Source organism: Artemia franciscana, chromosome 10 (genome assembly GCF_032884065.1).
Source record: "Artemia franciscana chromosome 10, ASM3288406v1, whole genome shotgun sequence".
In the NCBI taxonomy this organism is placed as follows: Eukaryota; Metazoa; Arthropoda; class Branchiopoda; order Anostraca; family Artemiidae; genus Artemia; species Artemia franciscana.
In genome coordinates, this window is record NC_088872.1 from 9,619,445 (window position 1) to 9,633,145 (window position 13,701).

General features: G+C 36.6%; 1 protein-coding gene across 4 annotated transcripts in view; it reads right to left on the reverse strand.

Moving 5' to 3' along the window:
* Window positions 1-13,701, reverse strand: part of LOC136031756 (alpha-tocopherol transfer protein-like) — a 79,873-nt gene that overhangs the window by 53,613 nt on the left and 12,559 nt on the right. The window lies entirely within an intron of this gene.

Sequence of the window (13,701 nt, forward strand, 5' to 3'; positions counted from 1 at the left end):
GGGGGCGGCAGCCACCCAAGTTCCTCTCCTAATTCCTGTATGAGGAGTACAGGAATTATTAAATTACATCCACCATGGATTGTAGAAAAACGTACAGAAATAATATGAAAAAAACTTCGTTTTCTTAAAGAGTTAAAGAGGCTGCGTCCCAAAGTCGAACCTTAAAACGTACAGGAATTAGAAGAGGCAGTTGGGGGGCTGCCACCCCCCAAACCCCCAGCTTTTAAAGACTCTTTTGTACAGGTTTTTTGTTTTTTTGCTAACCCCCCGCTGTTGGCTTCGGAAAGGCCCTCTTTTAATTAACAAAAAATTGAAATGAATGAATAATGGAATAACTTCGAAAAATGTTAAACACAAGAGGACAGGAGAACCATTGCGCCGAAACTAGTAATTAGTAACAATGAAGTCCCCCCACAAAAAAAACCTGTACAAAAGTCTTTAAAAGCTGGGGGTTTGGGGGGCGGCAGCCCCCCAACTGCCTCTTCTAATTCCTGTACGTTTTAAGGTTCGACTTTGGGACGCAGCCTCTTTAACTCTTTAAGAAAACGAAGTTTTTTTCATATTATTAAATAAAAAAACAAGTTTTTTCAACTGAAAGTAAGGAGCGACATTAAAACTTAAAACGAACAGAAATTACTTCGTATATGAAAGGGGCTGCTTCCTCATCAACGCCCCGCTCTTTACGCTAAAGTTTGACTCTTTCTCTCAACTCTTCTTTTTAAAACAGTAAAAAACTTTGGCGTAAAGAGCAGGGCGTTTTCTTTAGCGTAAAGAGCAAAGAATCTTATTTTTATGCTGATTTTAAATATATGGATTTCATCAAGTTTAGTCTAGCCCATCAAAAGTTACGAGCCTGAGAAAATTTGCCTTATTTTAGAAAATATGGAGAAACGCCCCCCAAAAGTCATAGAATCTTAACGAAAATCACACCATTAGGTTCAACGTATCAGAGAGCTCTACTATAGAAGTCTCAAGCCCCTATCTACTAAAATGTGGAATTTTGCATTTTTTGCCAGAAGACAGATCACGGATGCGTGTTTTTTTTTGGTTTTTTTTCTTCTAAGTGTGATTTTATCGACCAAGTGGTCCTAGAATTTCGCGAAAGGGCTCATTATAACGAAAATTAAAAGTTCTAGTGGCCTTTTTAAGTAACCAAGAAATTGGAGGGCACCTAGGCCCCCTCCCACTCTCATATTTTTCCCCAAAGCCATCGGATCAAAATTCTGAGATATCTATTTTGTTCAGCATAGTCAAAAAACCTAATAACTATGTCTTTGGGGACGACTTAATCCCCCAAAAACCCCGCGGGAGGGGCTGCAAATTACAAACTTTGATCATTGTTTACATATAGTAATGGTTATTGGGAAGTGTACAGACGTTTTCAGGGGTACTTTTTTGCGTTGGGGGGTGGGTGGATCGGTGGTTACGTAGGAGGATCTTTTCATGAAGGAATTTATCGTGAGGGAAAAGAATTTTCACGAAGAGGGTGCGGGATTTTCTAGCATTATTTAAAAAAAATAATGAGAATTTTTTTCAGCTGGAAGTAACGAGCAGCATTAAAACTTAAAACGAACAGAAATTATTACGTATATAAGGGCCTTCGCCTCCTCTACAATATCTCGCTCTTTACGCTCAGGTATTTTTAGTAATTTCGACTGTTTATTCTGTGGCCTTTGTGATTCAGGGGTAATAAAGAATTGGGACAAAATTCAAGCTTTAGTGTAAAGAGCGAGGTATTAACGAGGGGGCGAACCCCCTCATACACGTAACAAAAATTTATAGATATAGAAGTTCGTTACGTAACATACGTATACTACCGTAATATACGTATACTATTTATTACTACCAAAAACTTCCGTAAGAAAAAATTAAAAAGTTCAAGTTGCATTTTAAGTAACCAAAATTGGAGGGCAACTAGGCCTCCTCCCCCTTTTTTTTATAAAAATTGTCCGATAAAAACTATGAGAAAGCCATTTAGCCCCCCCCCAAAAATATGTATATGCAAATTTCTTTTAATTATTCATGTGCGCTGAGCCAAATCGAAGCATGCATTAATTCAAAAACGTTCAGAAATTGAATAAAAAAAGAATTTTTTTCAACTGAAAGTAAGGAGCGATATTAAAACTTAAAACAAACAGAAATTATTCTGTATATGAAAGGGGTCCCTCCTCAACGTCCCGCTCTTTACGCTAATGTTTTTTATTGTTTTAAAAAGTAGAACTGTGACAAAGATTCATACTTTAGCATAAAGAGTGGGACGTTGAGTTTATATTCGGAACAGTTTCTGTTCTTTTAATTTGTAATATCGCTCCTTACTTTCAGTTGAAACAACTTCTTAAAAACGTAACAAAATGCATATAAACAAATTTTGATGCGTTTTTAAAGTTTTTTTCGACTAGATTTGAATTTGAGCACACACAGGTTTTGATTTTCGAAGTAAATGTTAAAATTCTCTAACGATGCACAAGAAGACATAAGGAATACAGGAATAAATTTAAATAACAACCCAGTGCTTTGTCTATTTGTTTAAATAGCCGTTATTACTTTATGTCACAAAATATAGTTAAAGTTATGTGTAAAGAGAAATGTATTTTCATTTGTTTGCAGTCCATTATTTCTTTTTCCCAGCTTTCAATAAAGGCTACCTTTGAAATTGATTCAAGCCTCGTATTCCTATATACACTAGCGTCAAAGAGGGCTGACAAAGAATAAGCATTTTATTTTTTGAAGAAACCTTTATGCACATACAGTAGGCTGTACAGGTGGACCAATAACATTGAATCTAGACCAAAACAAATTACGGCCTTTTTCGCAGTTTTGAGTTAAATAGGCGTTTGGGTTAAATAGGTGTTTTTGGGTTAAGTAGTATATGGTTTCTGGAACTCTTGCAATTATTGAATAGGTATGGGCAGATTCAAATGTTGCTGGGCTTTGACTTTTAATGTAAGCAAAAATAAGACAAATTAAAGGAAAAACAATGGGTCAAATCCCAAAAATGATGAGATTCGCTGTGCGCTAAAGTTTTTTATTGTTTTAAAAAGTAGAGTTGTAAGCGGGGCATTGAGGAGGGGACAATCCCTTTCATATATGGAATAATTTCTGTTCGTTTTAAGTTTTAATGACGCTCCTTACTTGCAGTTAGAAAAACTTGTTTATTTTTATTTAATCTTGAGAAGGCATGGGGGTTATCAGCCGTACTAATGTTAATTTTTGCTCGTTTTGAGTTTGACTCGGCTATTTATTGTCATTTCTGTTCGTTTTGAGTTTTATTTATTTATTGATAGTTTACGGTTGGAAGATTATTTGACATTATTTTTGATCATTCTTGGCTTAATGGAGCTCTTTACTTATCTTTGATAAACTTGTTCTGTGGAAAAAGTCATCTAAATTAGTTTCTGTTCATTTTTTATCGACATAGGCTTTTTCATGGAAAAAAATAATATTTTATATCTTTTCATTTTTTTTCTCTAAGAATCCATAGTATGGGTTGCTATTTGTATGTTGAGAAACTTTTTCAACAATTTTTAATCGTAACACAAACATTATTTTTTCATTTAATTTTATGGCTCGTGAAGTTGGCCTGAAAAAAAAAACAACTTAATATCTATCCCAAAAGATTTTATCTATGCTCTTTGACAATTTGGATACACTTATACTCTCTTTATGTATTTAAATTTTAAGAGCAGAAGTAGTAATAGTAGTATCCCCAAAAGTTTCAACTTGATAACCCCAGTCGTTCTCTATATCTTGCGGAGGTATCTAATTGGCAACCATAAACACAATGCTTTTTGATTAATTTTAAAGCATAATGGGCCAATTGCGTTTGTGGGGGATTGGCTTACCCAATATCCCTAAAGACACAGTTGGTGGACCGTTCCACTATGCTGAACAAAACAGCCGTCTCAAAATTCTTGACTGGGTGCCTTTGGGAAATGAATGGGTTTGAGAGAAGGGCCACTTGCCCTCCAATCTTTTTTTTACTCTTAAAAGGGGCACCAGAACTTTTAATTTTGAATCAAATCAGGTCCTTTAAAATTTTCAATGATATTTCTAGCTATTATAGAGTGATGCTGCCAATGATTGGGCTTATATGCCCTTTAGAAAACCGGCATGCATACAATTTTTTAATTGTATCTTTTTTTTATTTTTTTGCCAGATGAAAGATTTTTTCCCAGGGGTGAACGTATTGACCTATTAGTCCTAGAATGTCACGAGAGGGCTCATTCTAACGGAAATTAAAATTTCTAGTGTCTCTTTAAGTGACCAAAAAATTGAAGGAGGGCTCTGGGGAGGGGTTATCCTCAAAGACATAATTTTTGGACCTTTCAACTATTTTCAACAAAATAGCTATCTCAAAATTTTTATTGGATGTGTTTGGGAAAATAGTTAGCGTGGGAGGTGGTTATTTGCTCTCCAATCACTTTCGACTATGCAAAACGGCACTATTGCTTTTAATTTCAAATTGAATGAGCCTTTTTCGAAGTTTCTACGACAACAAATAGCCATCTCAAAATTTAGCCACTGAACAAAATGACTGTCTCAAAATTTTGATTGGATATGTTTTGGGAAATGATGGGCGTGGGAGGGGGAGGGTTAATTTCTCTTCAATCACTTTCAACTATTGAACCGGGCACTAGCCCCTTCAGTTTCCAATTTAATGAGTTTTTTGATGTTTCGACGACGAAGAAGAGCCATCTAAAAATTTCTATCAGATGTATTTTGAGAAAATACGAGCTGTAAGGGGGGGGGGGTATCCACCGTTCCATCACTCTGAAGCTCAAAAAGCGCACTAAAACTTCTGATTAGCAATCCAATGAACCCCTTCCCAAATTGGTACGATCACCCTTTCTATATAAACCTGATATGCCCCCAGGGCATAACTTACAACCCTTGCCCTGAGGGCTCTGAGCCGGGGTGTCATCCTCAAAGACATTATTTCCAGACCTTTCAATTACATTGAACAAAATGGCTATCTCATAATTTTGACTAGATGTGTTTGGGGAAATGGTGGGCGTGGGAGGGGTGTTACTTGGTCTCGAATCATTTTTGACTTTTAAAAAAGGCACAAGCTCTCCCACTTCCAATCAAACGACCCCTTTTCGAAGTTTCTACGACAACTCCTTCTACGACAACTCCTTTGATACGAAGTGCCCTGGTCTAAAAGAAAACAAAAAACAAATGAATAATAATTTGTGCCCGCATCGCTCTTTACAGCGCTATTGCGCTGCCTATGATGACTCTCGAAATTTTGATAAAATGACTTTGGGGAAAAAAGGGGCGTGAGAGGGGGACTAGTTGCTCTCACATCTTTTTGGTCACTTAAAAGGGGCGATAGAACTTTTCATTTTCCGCTCGAATGAGTCCTTTTCCTATTCTAGGACCATTGGTTCGATAGAGTCATCCGTGGGAAAAACAAAGAAGAAGAAAAAACAAGCAAACATGCATGCGTGGTCTTTCTTCTGGAAAGAAGAAATTATAAAAGTCCACATTTTTTTAAGATGGGAGCTTGAAACCTCTTGAGTAGTGGTTCCTGATACGTGGAATCTAGTAGTGTGCTTTTGATTAAGAACCCTGGCTTTTGGGGGGTGTTTCCCCTCTTTTTCGAAAATCACGATAGTTTTCTAAGGCCTTTGGCTTTTTATAGGTAACATCAAACTTAAATTCTTTATATATTTGAAACCAGCACAAAGAGCCAGTTCTTTTGATATATGTATTGTTTATCAAAATTCTGTTTTTTTTATAGAGTTTTTGTTTATTAATTGTGCGGAGTCGCTCCTTCCTTACAGTTTGTTGCCGCAAACTATTTGATTAACACTAAAAACTGCTTTTCTGGACGATGAAATGAAAAAAAAAGATGAAAGTAAAAAGCGAGATTAAAACTTAAAAGAAGCAGAAATTATTCCGTATGCAATGGGTGCCCCCCCCCTGTCTCAACCTCTCGGTCTTATGCTTACGTTTTATATGACTATAATTTGATGAAGAGAGGGAGAATTCGCTAAAATTTGATGAATAAAATTTGCGAACAGTAAAATCAGCTAAAATCATGTTTTAACGTGAGGTGCTTTACACTGTAAGAAAATTACAATTGTGAATTAGCCCAAAAGGTAATGTAAAATTGGGCAAGATATCTTGTTACACGAGTTTCTGTTACATGCGTTTCTACGAACAAAAAAAGTATGAATTAGAAGTATCAAACAGGCTCGTAGAAAAATACCATGACATTTGCACTTGAATGAGCAAATAGGTTTGCAGTAAAGTAGATTGCCTTCGATTGGGTGTTGTTAGCATGACTTTATAGCGGTTCTGTGCATAACAAGGTGCTGCCCACCTTCAAAATCATATACACCAGGAGTGAAATGCCACGTATGGTGAGAAGCGAGGCTAGACGTTATCCCCCTCGGAAAGTACCTTCCGCGACTGACTGGTCTCCAATCATTTTCGACTTATAAAAAAAAGGACCAGAACTCTCAATTTATGATCGAATGAACATCCTCCAAAGTTTCTACGACCATGAGGTGGAGATGGGGATGAGGAAGGGGCAGTCCCACTTCTATATGGAATAAATTCTGTTCATTTTTGGGTTTAATCCCCGCAGTCCCCGTGGGAGGGGCTGCAAGTTACAAACTTTGACCTGTGTTTACATGTAGTAATGGTTACTGGGAAGTGTACAGACGTTTTCAGGGGGACTTTTTGGTTTGAGGGAAGAGTTGGGGGGGGGGGGGTTACATGAGAGGGTATTTCCATGGAGAAAATTCTCATGGGGGAAGAGAATTTCAATGAAGGGGGCGCAGGATTTTCTAGCATTATTAGAAAAAACAATGAAAAAATAAATATGAAAAGTTTTTTCTACTGAAATTAAGGAGCAGCATTAAAACTTAAAACGAACAAAAATTATTACGCATATGAGGGGTTTACCTCCTCGTTATACCTCACTCTTTACGCTAAAGTATTTTTAGTAATTTCAACTATTTATTCTACGGCCATTATGATTCAGAGGTCATTCTTAAGGAACTGGGGCAAAATCTAAGCTTTAATGTAAAGAGCGAGGTATCAACGAGGGTTGAACCCCGTCATATACGCAATAAAAACATACGAATATAGAAGTTCGTTACGTAAGTTAATTCGTAAGTTGCGTATATTTTTTACCAATGAAAACGTTTGTAAAAAAATAAAAGTTCTAGTTGCTTTTTTAAGTAATCAAAAACTTGGAGGGCAACTAGGCCTCCTCCCTCGCTCCTTTTTTCTCAAAATCTTCCAATTAACTGCAATTAATTAATATGCAAATTTCGTTTTAATTATTTATGCGCGGAGAGCCAAGATTAAAACATGCATTAATTCAAAAACGCCCAGAAATTAAATAAAGAAACAAGTCTTTTTAAATGAAAGTAAGGAGCAACATTAAAACTTAAAACGAACAGAAATTACTCCGTATATGAAAGGGGATGCTTCCTCATCAACACCCCGCTCTTTACGCTAAATTTTGACTCTTTCTCTTAACTCTACTTTTTTAAAACAGTAGAAAACTTTAGTGTAAAGAGCGGGGCGTTCATGAGGAAGCATCCCCTTTCATATACGGAGTAATTTCTGTTCGTTTTAAGTTTTAATGTTGCTCCTTACTTTCATTTAAAAAACTTGTTTTTTTATTTAATTTTGTTTTTATTTTTTTATGTCTCTGAGATCAGTTCTCCTAGTATCACTTAGTAAGATGCTTCTTTGGCTCCACTATAATAAACTGCGGTGTAATAAGCTCGTTATTATCACTTTTAAATCTTCAAGATATTCTACTGAAGCACCATCTTTGCAAGAAGTCGAAGTGAAATTTTCACGTCAAACAGTATACATTTTCGGTTTTCAGACAGTCCGTAGTCTTGTATTCATTGTCGACCACAGCTTAGATACCAATACAGTTATGAAAACTCATACCTTGCCCATGAGAAGCTTTTGGTATAGAGCTTTGAACTTGGCGCCTCCTACAAGCCCGCGCTCCGACGCGTAGATCGTTCTACAACACCACAGGTGGGAACGCAATTTTATTTTGTTGTATACACAGCTTAGATACCAATATTGGTATCTAAGCTGTGCAACGAGTTTCCTATCTCCAGCCGCTAACATCACTATCGCGCACTGTGTCCCAAAAATAAATCGAGTGTTCATGACTGTATTGGTATCTAAGCTGTGTTGTCGACCAAAAGGAAGTTGGGAAGCTCACATAGCAAGTCTAAGACTTGGGATGGGAAGAAAAATGGGTGTAATACACCGTCTCAAGTTCCTTCGGGCGTTTTCTGCTCTAAGGTCAATCTATTTTTCCCTTGTTCGTTCCTATATTAACTATTATCCAGTTACTTATCTGGATGTATTTCAGTCCCATATTTCTCCCATTGAATAGTTACAAAATAAAACTTTGAAAATCCTTAAGTGGTAAAAGATAGAGAAGGGTAGTAAAAACAAATCTGACTCTTTAAATTGGTTAAGTGGAAAGCTAATACAACCATATATATCATAGGCAATAGCGCTGCCTAAGTAAAGGCTAATGTGGGCACAAAGTATTATTTTTTTTTTGTTTTGTTTAGACCAGGGTACTTCGTATCGAAGGAATGGTCGTAGAAACTTGGAAAAGGACTCATTCGATTGGAAATTGAAAGGAATAGTGCTCTTTTTAATATTCGAAGTAATAGGAGGGCAACTAACCACCCTCCCACGTCAACCATTTCCCAAAACACACTCGATCAAAATTTTGAGATAGCCATTTTGTTCAACGTAGTTGAAAAACCCGGAAATTATAACTTTGAGGATGAACCCCCCCCCTAAAAAAACAGCTCTCAGGGTAAAGTTATAGGTTATGCCCTGGGGGCATTTTAGGTTCACATAGAAAGTTGATCGTATAAACTTTGGAGGGGGCTCGTTGAATTGCTAATCAAAAGTTTTAGTGTCCTTTCTGAGATTCAAAGTGATGGGAGGGTGGATACCCCCTCCCACACACATACCTCGTATTTTCCCGAAATGTATCTGATAGAAATTTTGAGATAACCATTTGTTGTCGTAGAAAATTCGAAAAGAGATCATTCGATTGAAAATTGAAAGGGCTATTGTTTTTTAACAGTCAAAAGTGATTGGAGGGCAACTAGCACCCCTCCCAAGACCACCATTTCCCCAAACGCATCCAATAAAAATTTTGAGGTAGCCATTTTAGTCAACGTAATTGAAAGGTCCAAAAATAGTGTCTTTGAAGAAGAGAACTCCCTCAGCCCTCAGGGCAAGGGTTATAAACTATGCCCTGGGGCATGAAAGGAATATATAGAAAAGGTGATCGTAAAAACTCTAAAATGGGTTCATTTGATTGGAAATCAGATGTTCTAGTGCACTTTTTAAGATTCAGAGTGAGAGGGCGGATACCTCCCCCACACCTCGTATTTTCCCGTAATGCATGTAATGGAAATTTTTATATCGCTATTTATTGTCGTAGAAGCTTCGAAAACAGCTAATTTGATTGAAAATTGAAAGGCCCAGTGCCCTTTTCAATAGTCGAAAGTGATCTGAGGGCAACTAACCCCTTCCTTCCCCCATCATTTCCCCAAACACACCCAATAAAAATTTACCATCACCGCGGTAACATTACGAAATTTTGACACCTCCGACCTCGTCACAAGTGCCATATGAGCTATTAGCTTTTGTTAAAATTGCTGTTGCTATGGCTTACGGCTCGCTCTTTACTAGATTGCAGCTATTGCTGCAACAATGACAAATACCGGAATTGTCAAGTTATAATGTTTAATTTTCTCGCGCATGCTCTTATATATAGAAAGCACATCATGTACACATCTTGTTTTTATTATTACGTAGTTTAACATAGTTTTGCGCAATCATTGGTTGCATGAAGGTCGTTGATCTGCTTCGAAGTATTCAAAATGTATTTTTCCCGCCATAATGTTTTTTAGAGCAAGAATTTAAAGCTACGGGCAAATTTAAACTAAAGATTCATATGCGTCAAATATCTGAATTCCAGGTACACTTATTCTTACAGAAAATGGGGCTAAGGGTCTATACTCCCCGAAATCTCATTACATGTTTTTACGACTCTTTTTTTGTCTATAATTTTCATGTAGATTGCCTGTTTTTATTAAATTTTGATGAAGTTAACCCCTATTTCAAATTAAAAGCTTATATCCTTGTCTAAATTATAGATTAAAAAAAATCTAATTTGTTTAATTTACTCTTAGTAGGCTATTTGGGTTCTCTCAAAAATACTTTAAGAGAAATCTTGATAATGCTAAATCTTTTGTTTTCAGTCCGACGTACCGTACACGTACCTAAACAGTCCACTCTTAGAAAAGTCAATCAGATTCTGTAATTACTTGGTCTGATTTCGTGAAGGCATTCAACTTGTGTGGAAAAAACGAAACCATAAAAGAAATACCTAAATAATACCTAGGAGCTCTCTGGTAGGAATGAACGAGATATGAGATAAATAGCAGGAACTCTAGAAAACCCCGATAATTTCTGTTGTGGGAGGCACGAAGGTGCTACTGCTCCTTTGTGTGTATCTGGATTTGTTTCGTCAATTCAATAATTGCCCAATTAATACCGTCAGAATTTCGCCTCTTTTTGCTTTGTCTTGTGGTTACGCACTAATTGTTATCCTCCATGAGGGGGGCAATATTCCACCTACCCTCCATATTTATCGGAGAGACCTCATATGAAAATTTTGTAAATCGTCTTCCTCTCCTCTGAACCCACAATATGGCATCATTCACATTATGAGAAACTATTTTTTTTTGTTGGGGGGGATATGTATTTTTTTAAGTGGGATAAACACGCTGAGATTTGTTTGGACGGGGCTTTGAGCCATGTATACGTTCTGACTCGCATTCATTTTATTATTACGCCAAGAAAGTTTTTGGTGTGGAAATAATGTGAAACTTTCTTTGAAATAATTCATATTTATCCTAATACAGTTAAGCCGTTTTACATTTTTTAAATTGTCTTAGCTTTTCTGTATTTACTGAAATCATTTCAAATGTAAATATTTCATTTCTCATTTGAATTTTCTTGTCTCTACATTATTGACGTTCTAACTGACAAATCAGTTCTCATGATACTAACAAGTCTGAATTTTCTTTGTCCAAGGTTGCAGAAATTTTGAAGGTTTTTACACAGTACGTTTTGCCACCTAAGGAAATTCAAAGATAGCAGGTGTTTCCAGTAATATTTATATCGTTATTACAATCCACTGTGCCGGTTCAATTGGCAAAATATGAGAGACTCTAGCCAAGCTGTGGCTAGTCTTCGAAAAAATTAATGCTTTACTGAAAACACAAAACCGACGCAAAAGAATATGTTATCATAAGAGCAGAAGAATCTATAAGTAACCTGCAGAAAATAATAGATTTACAGGGATTTGGATAGATTTTCATTGGCCATGATAGCTGTAGTGTGGGTGTTTTAACGCCAGAGCGGTTTTCCGCCACCTTATGTTTTCCGCCACCCAGGAAATCTTGCATCATCAAGAGGATTAGTTGGGTCAGAATAGACAGGTTAGGTTAATCTGTGTCTGTTCTGACCTACCTGAATTAAAAGGTGGCGGAAAACCGCGGTAGCGTTAAAACACTGCTACGGATAGTTGTAACTTTTGCTCAGTTTTCAGTAGAGCGCCAGGGATACTTGGCAAAAATGCTGCTTATGCTTATGTTTGCGTTCCTGAATTCCTTACACACACTTTCGTTAAAAGGATGGGTTCCAGTTCATAGTTTTTTTTTCAGTTCAGTTCATTCGGGTTTATCTAAAAAAAAAATATATAACAGTCATAACATAAATAATCTCTCATCTCTATGCAAAAAATGCATGCTGAGAATAGGCAGCGCAATAGCGCCGCAACGTAAAAAGCGTTATAGGTTCAATGTGTTATTCATTGTTATTTCACTTCTTTTGACCAGACCGCTTTGTATGGAAACAGCGGGCACAGAAACTTTGAAGGGGACTAATCCAAGCGGAAATTCAAAGTTCTAGCGCCTTTTTTAGGAGCTGAAAGTCATTAAAGGGCAACCACTCTCCGTCCCACGCCTAAAAGCGTAAGGTATTAAGGTGAAACTTTCAGGTGTAATTGAACTAAATTAAAATAGTCCGCAAGTACAGAGGTTGTCAAACCTCTGTTTGACTAAATGAAATTTTTTTGAAATAATTTGACTAAACTAAATGAAAAGACTGTGTGCACCCAGGTTGTCAAAAGACCGTATCTGCAATATCTCAGGAACAGGTAAAGGTATTAAGATGAAGCTTCCCAGGCTTGATGAGGGTATGTTATACAAAATCTAAAGACGCTATGTGCATCCTGGTTGTGAAAAACCGTATATTCTCTATCTTAGGAACAGCTAAGGGTAGCACGTTGAACTGTCAGGGCATGTTGAGGGGGAGGTTGGACTAAATCACTTGACATTTTGTGCATCCAGGTTGTCAAGAAGGTGTATCTGCAATATCTCAGGAACGGCTTAGGGTATTAAGTAAAAGATTTTCAGGCAATGATGAACCAAATCAAAAGAAGCTATGCGCATCCAGGTTGTCAAAATGGTGCTTCTGCAATAACTTCGGTAGAGCAATTTGAAACTTCCAGGGAATGTTAAGGGAGTGCTAAACTAGATGAAAAGAAACCGTGGAGCCTTTAGGGCATGTTGAGGGAGACGTTGAACTATAGCCATATTAAAACCCAAGACGAACAAAAATAAAGTAATTATATAACAATTTAACCTTGAAATGAACAGAAATGGCTATCAATGAATAAATAAAACCCTAAACGGGCAGAAACTAAAATGAGCAGTTACATTAAACGTAAAAATAACAGATACTGGTGTAAATGAATATTGAATCTAAAAACTCGCTTTTTTGGCAGCTAATTTAATGTTCTGTCTAGTGGCAAGTTCAGGGTCACTTTTAATTGAATTAGCTTAAGATCTTTTTTAGTCAAGAAAGTATAACATTAATTTGACTTTTCAGCGCGCTTGATTAATTACTGAAGAATCAAATTTTTCTTGGATCAACCAGCCAAAATAAGAAAAATATTACCCAATTGGGATAGTTTGGACTCATTTGCATTTTTTTAAGGAGCTAGGCATAACTAAAAATATAATTAGTCAAATCCAGTTTTTACTAGCCAAATGCAGAAAAACAGCCATGCCTGGCAAAATTGTAGAAAACTGATTCAGGAGTTATTGAGTTAAGTAGATAAAGCTTTCGGGGAAAATTTAGGGCAGGAGTATACCCAGGCATTGTATTTTCAAGGTACTACCTATGTCCTTACCCTATCTCTAGGCAGTAGAAGATTGCGAAGAAGACAAGACTATTATACCAATCTAAATTTTGATTAAATAAAAAAATTAAGTTTTTTAGCTGAAAGTAAGGAGCGACATCAAAACTTAAAACGAACAGAAATTACTCCGTATATGAAAGGGGCTTTTCCTCCTCAACGCCCCGCTCTTTACGCTAAAGTTTGACTCTTTCTCTTAACTCAACTTTTTAAAACAGTAAAGAACTTTAGCGTAAAGAGTGGGGCGCTGAATTGAATGTCTATTCAATTTACGTTTATTATGTTGAAACTAGAACTATATATAGCAAAATGCATGGGAAATATATAATTTGGGCTATATATTTGCACACTAGGGAGGGAGGGGGGATTCCAAGAATAAGCACAAGTCCTAGATACGTGATTTACAT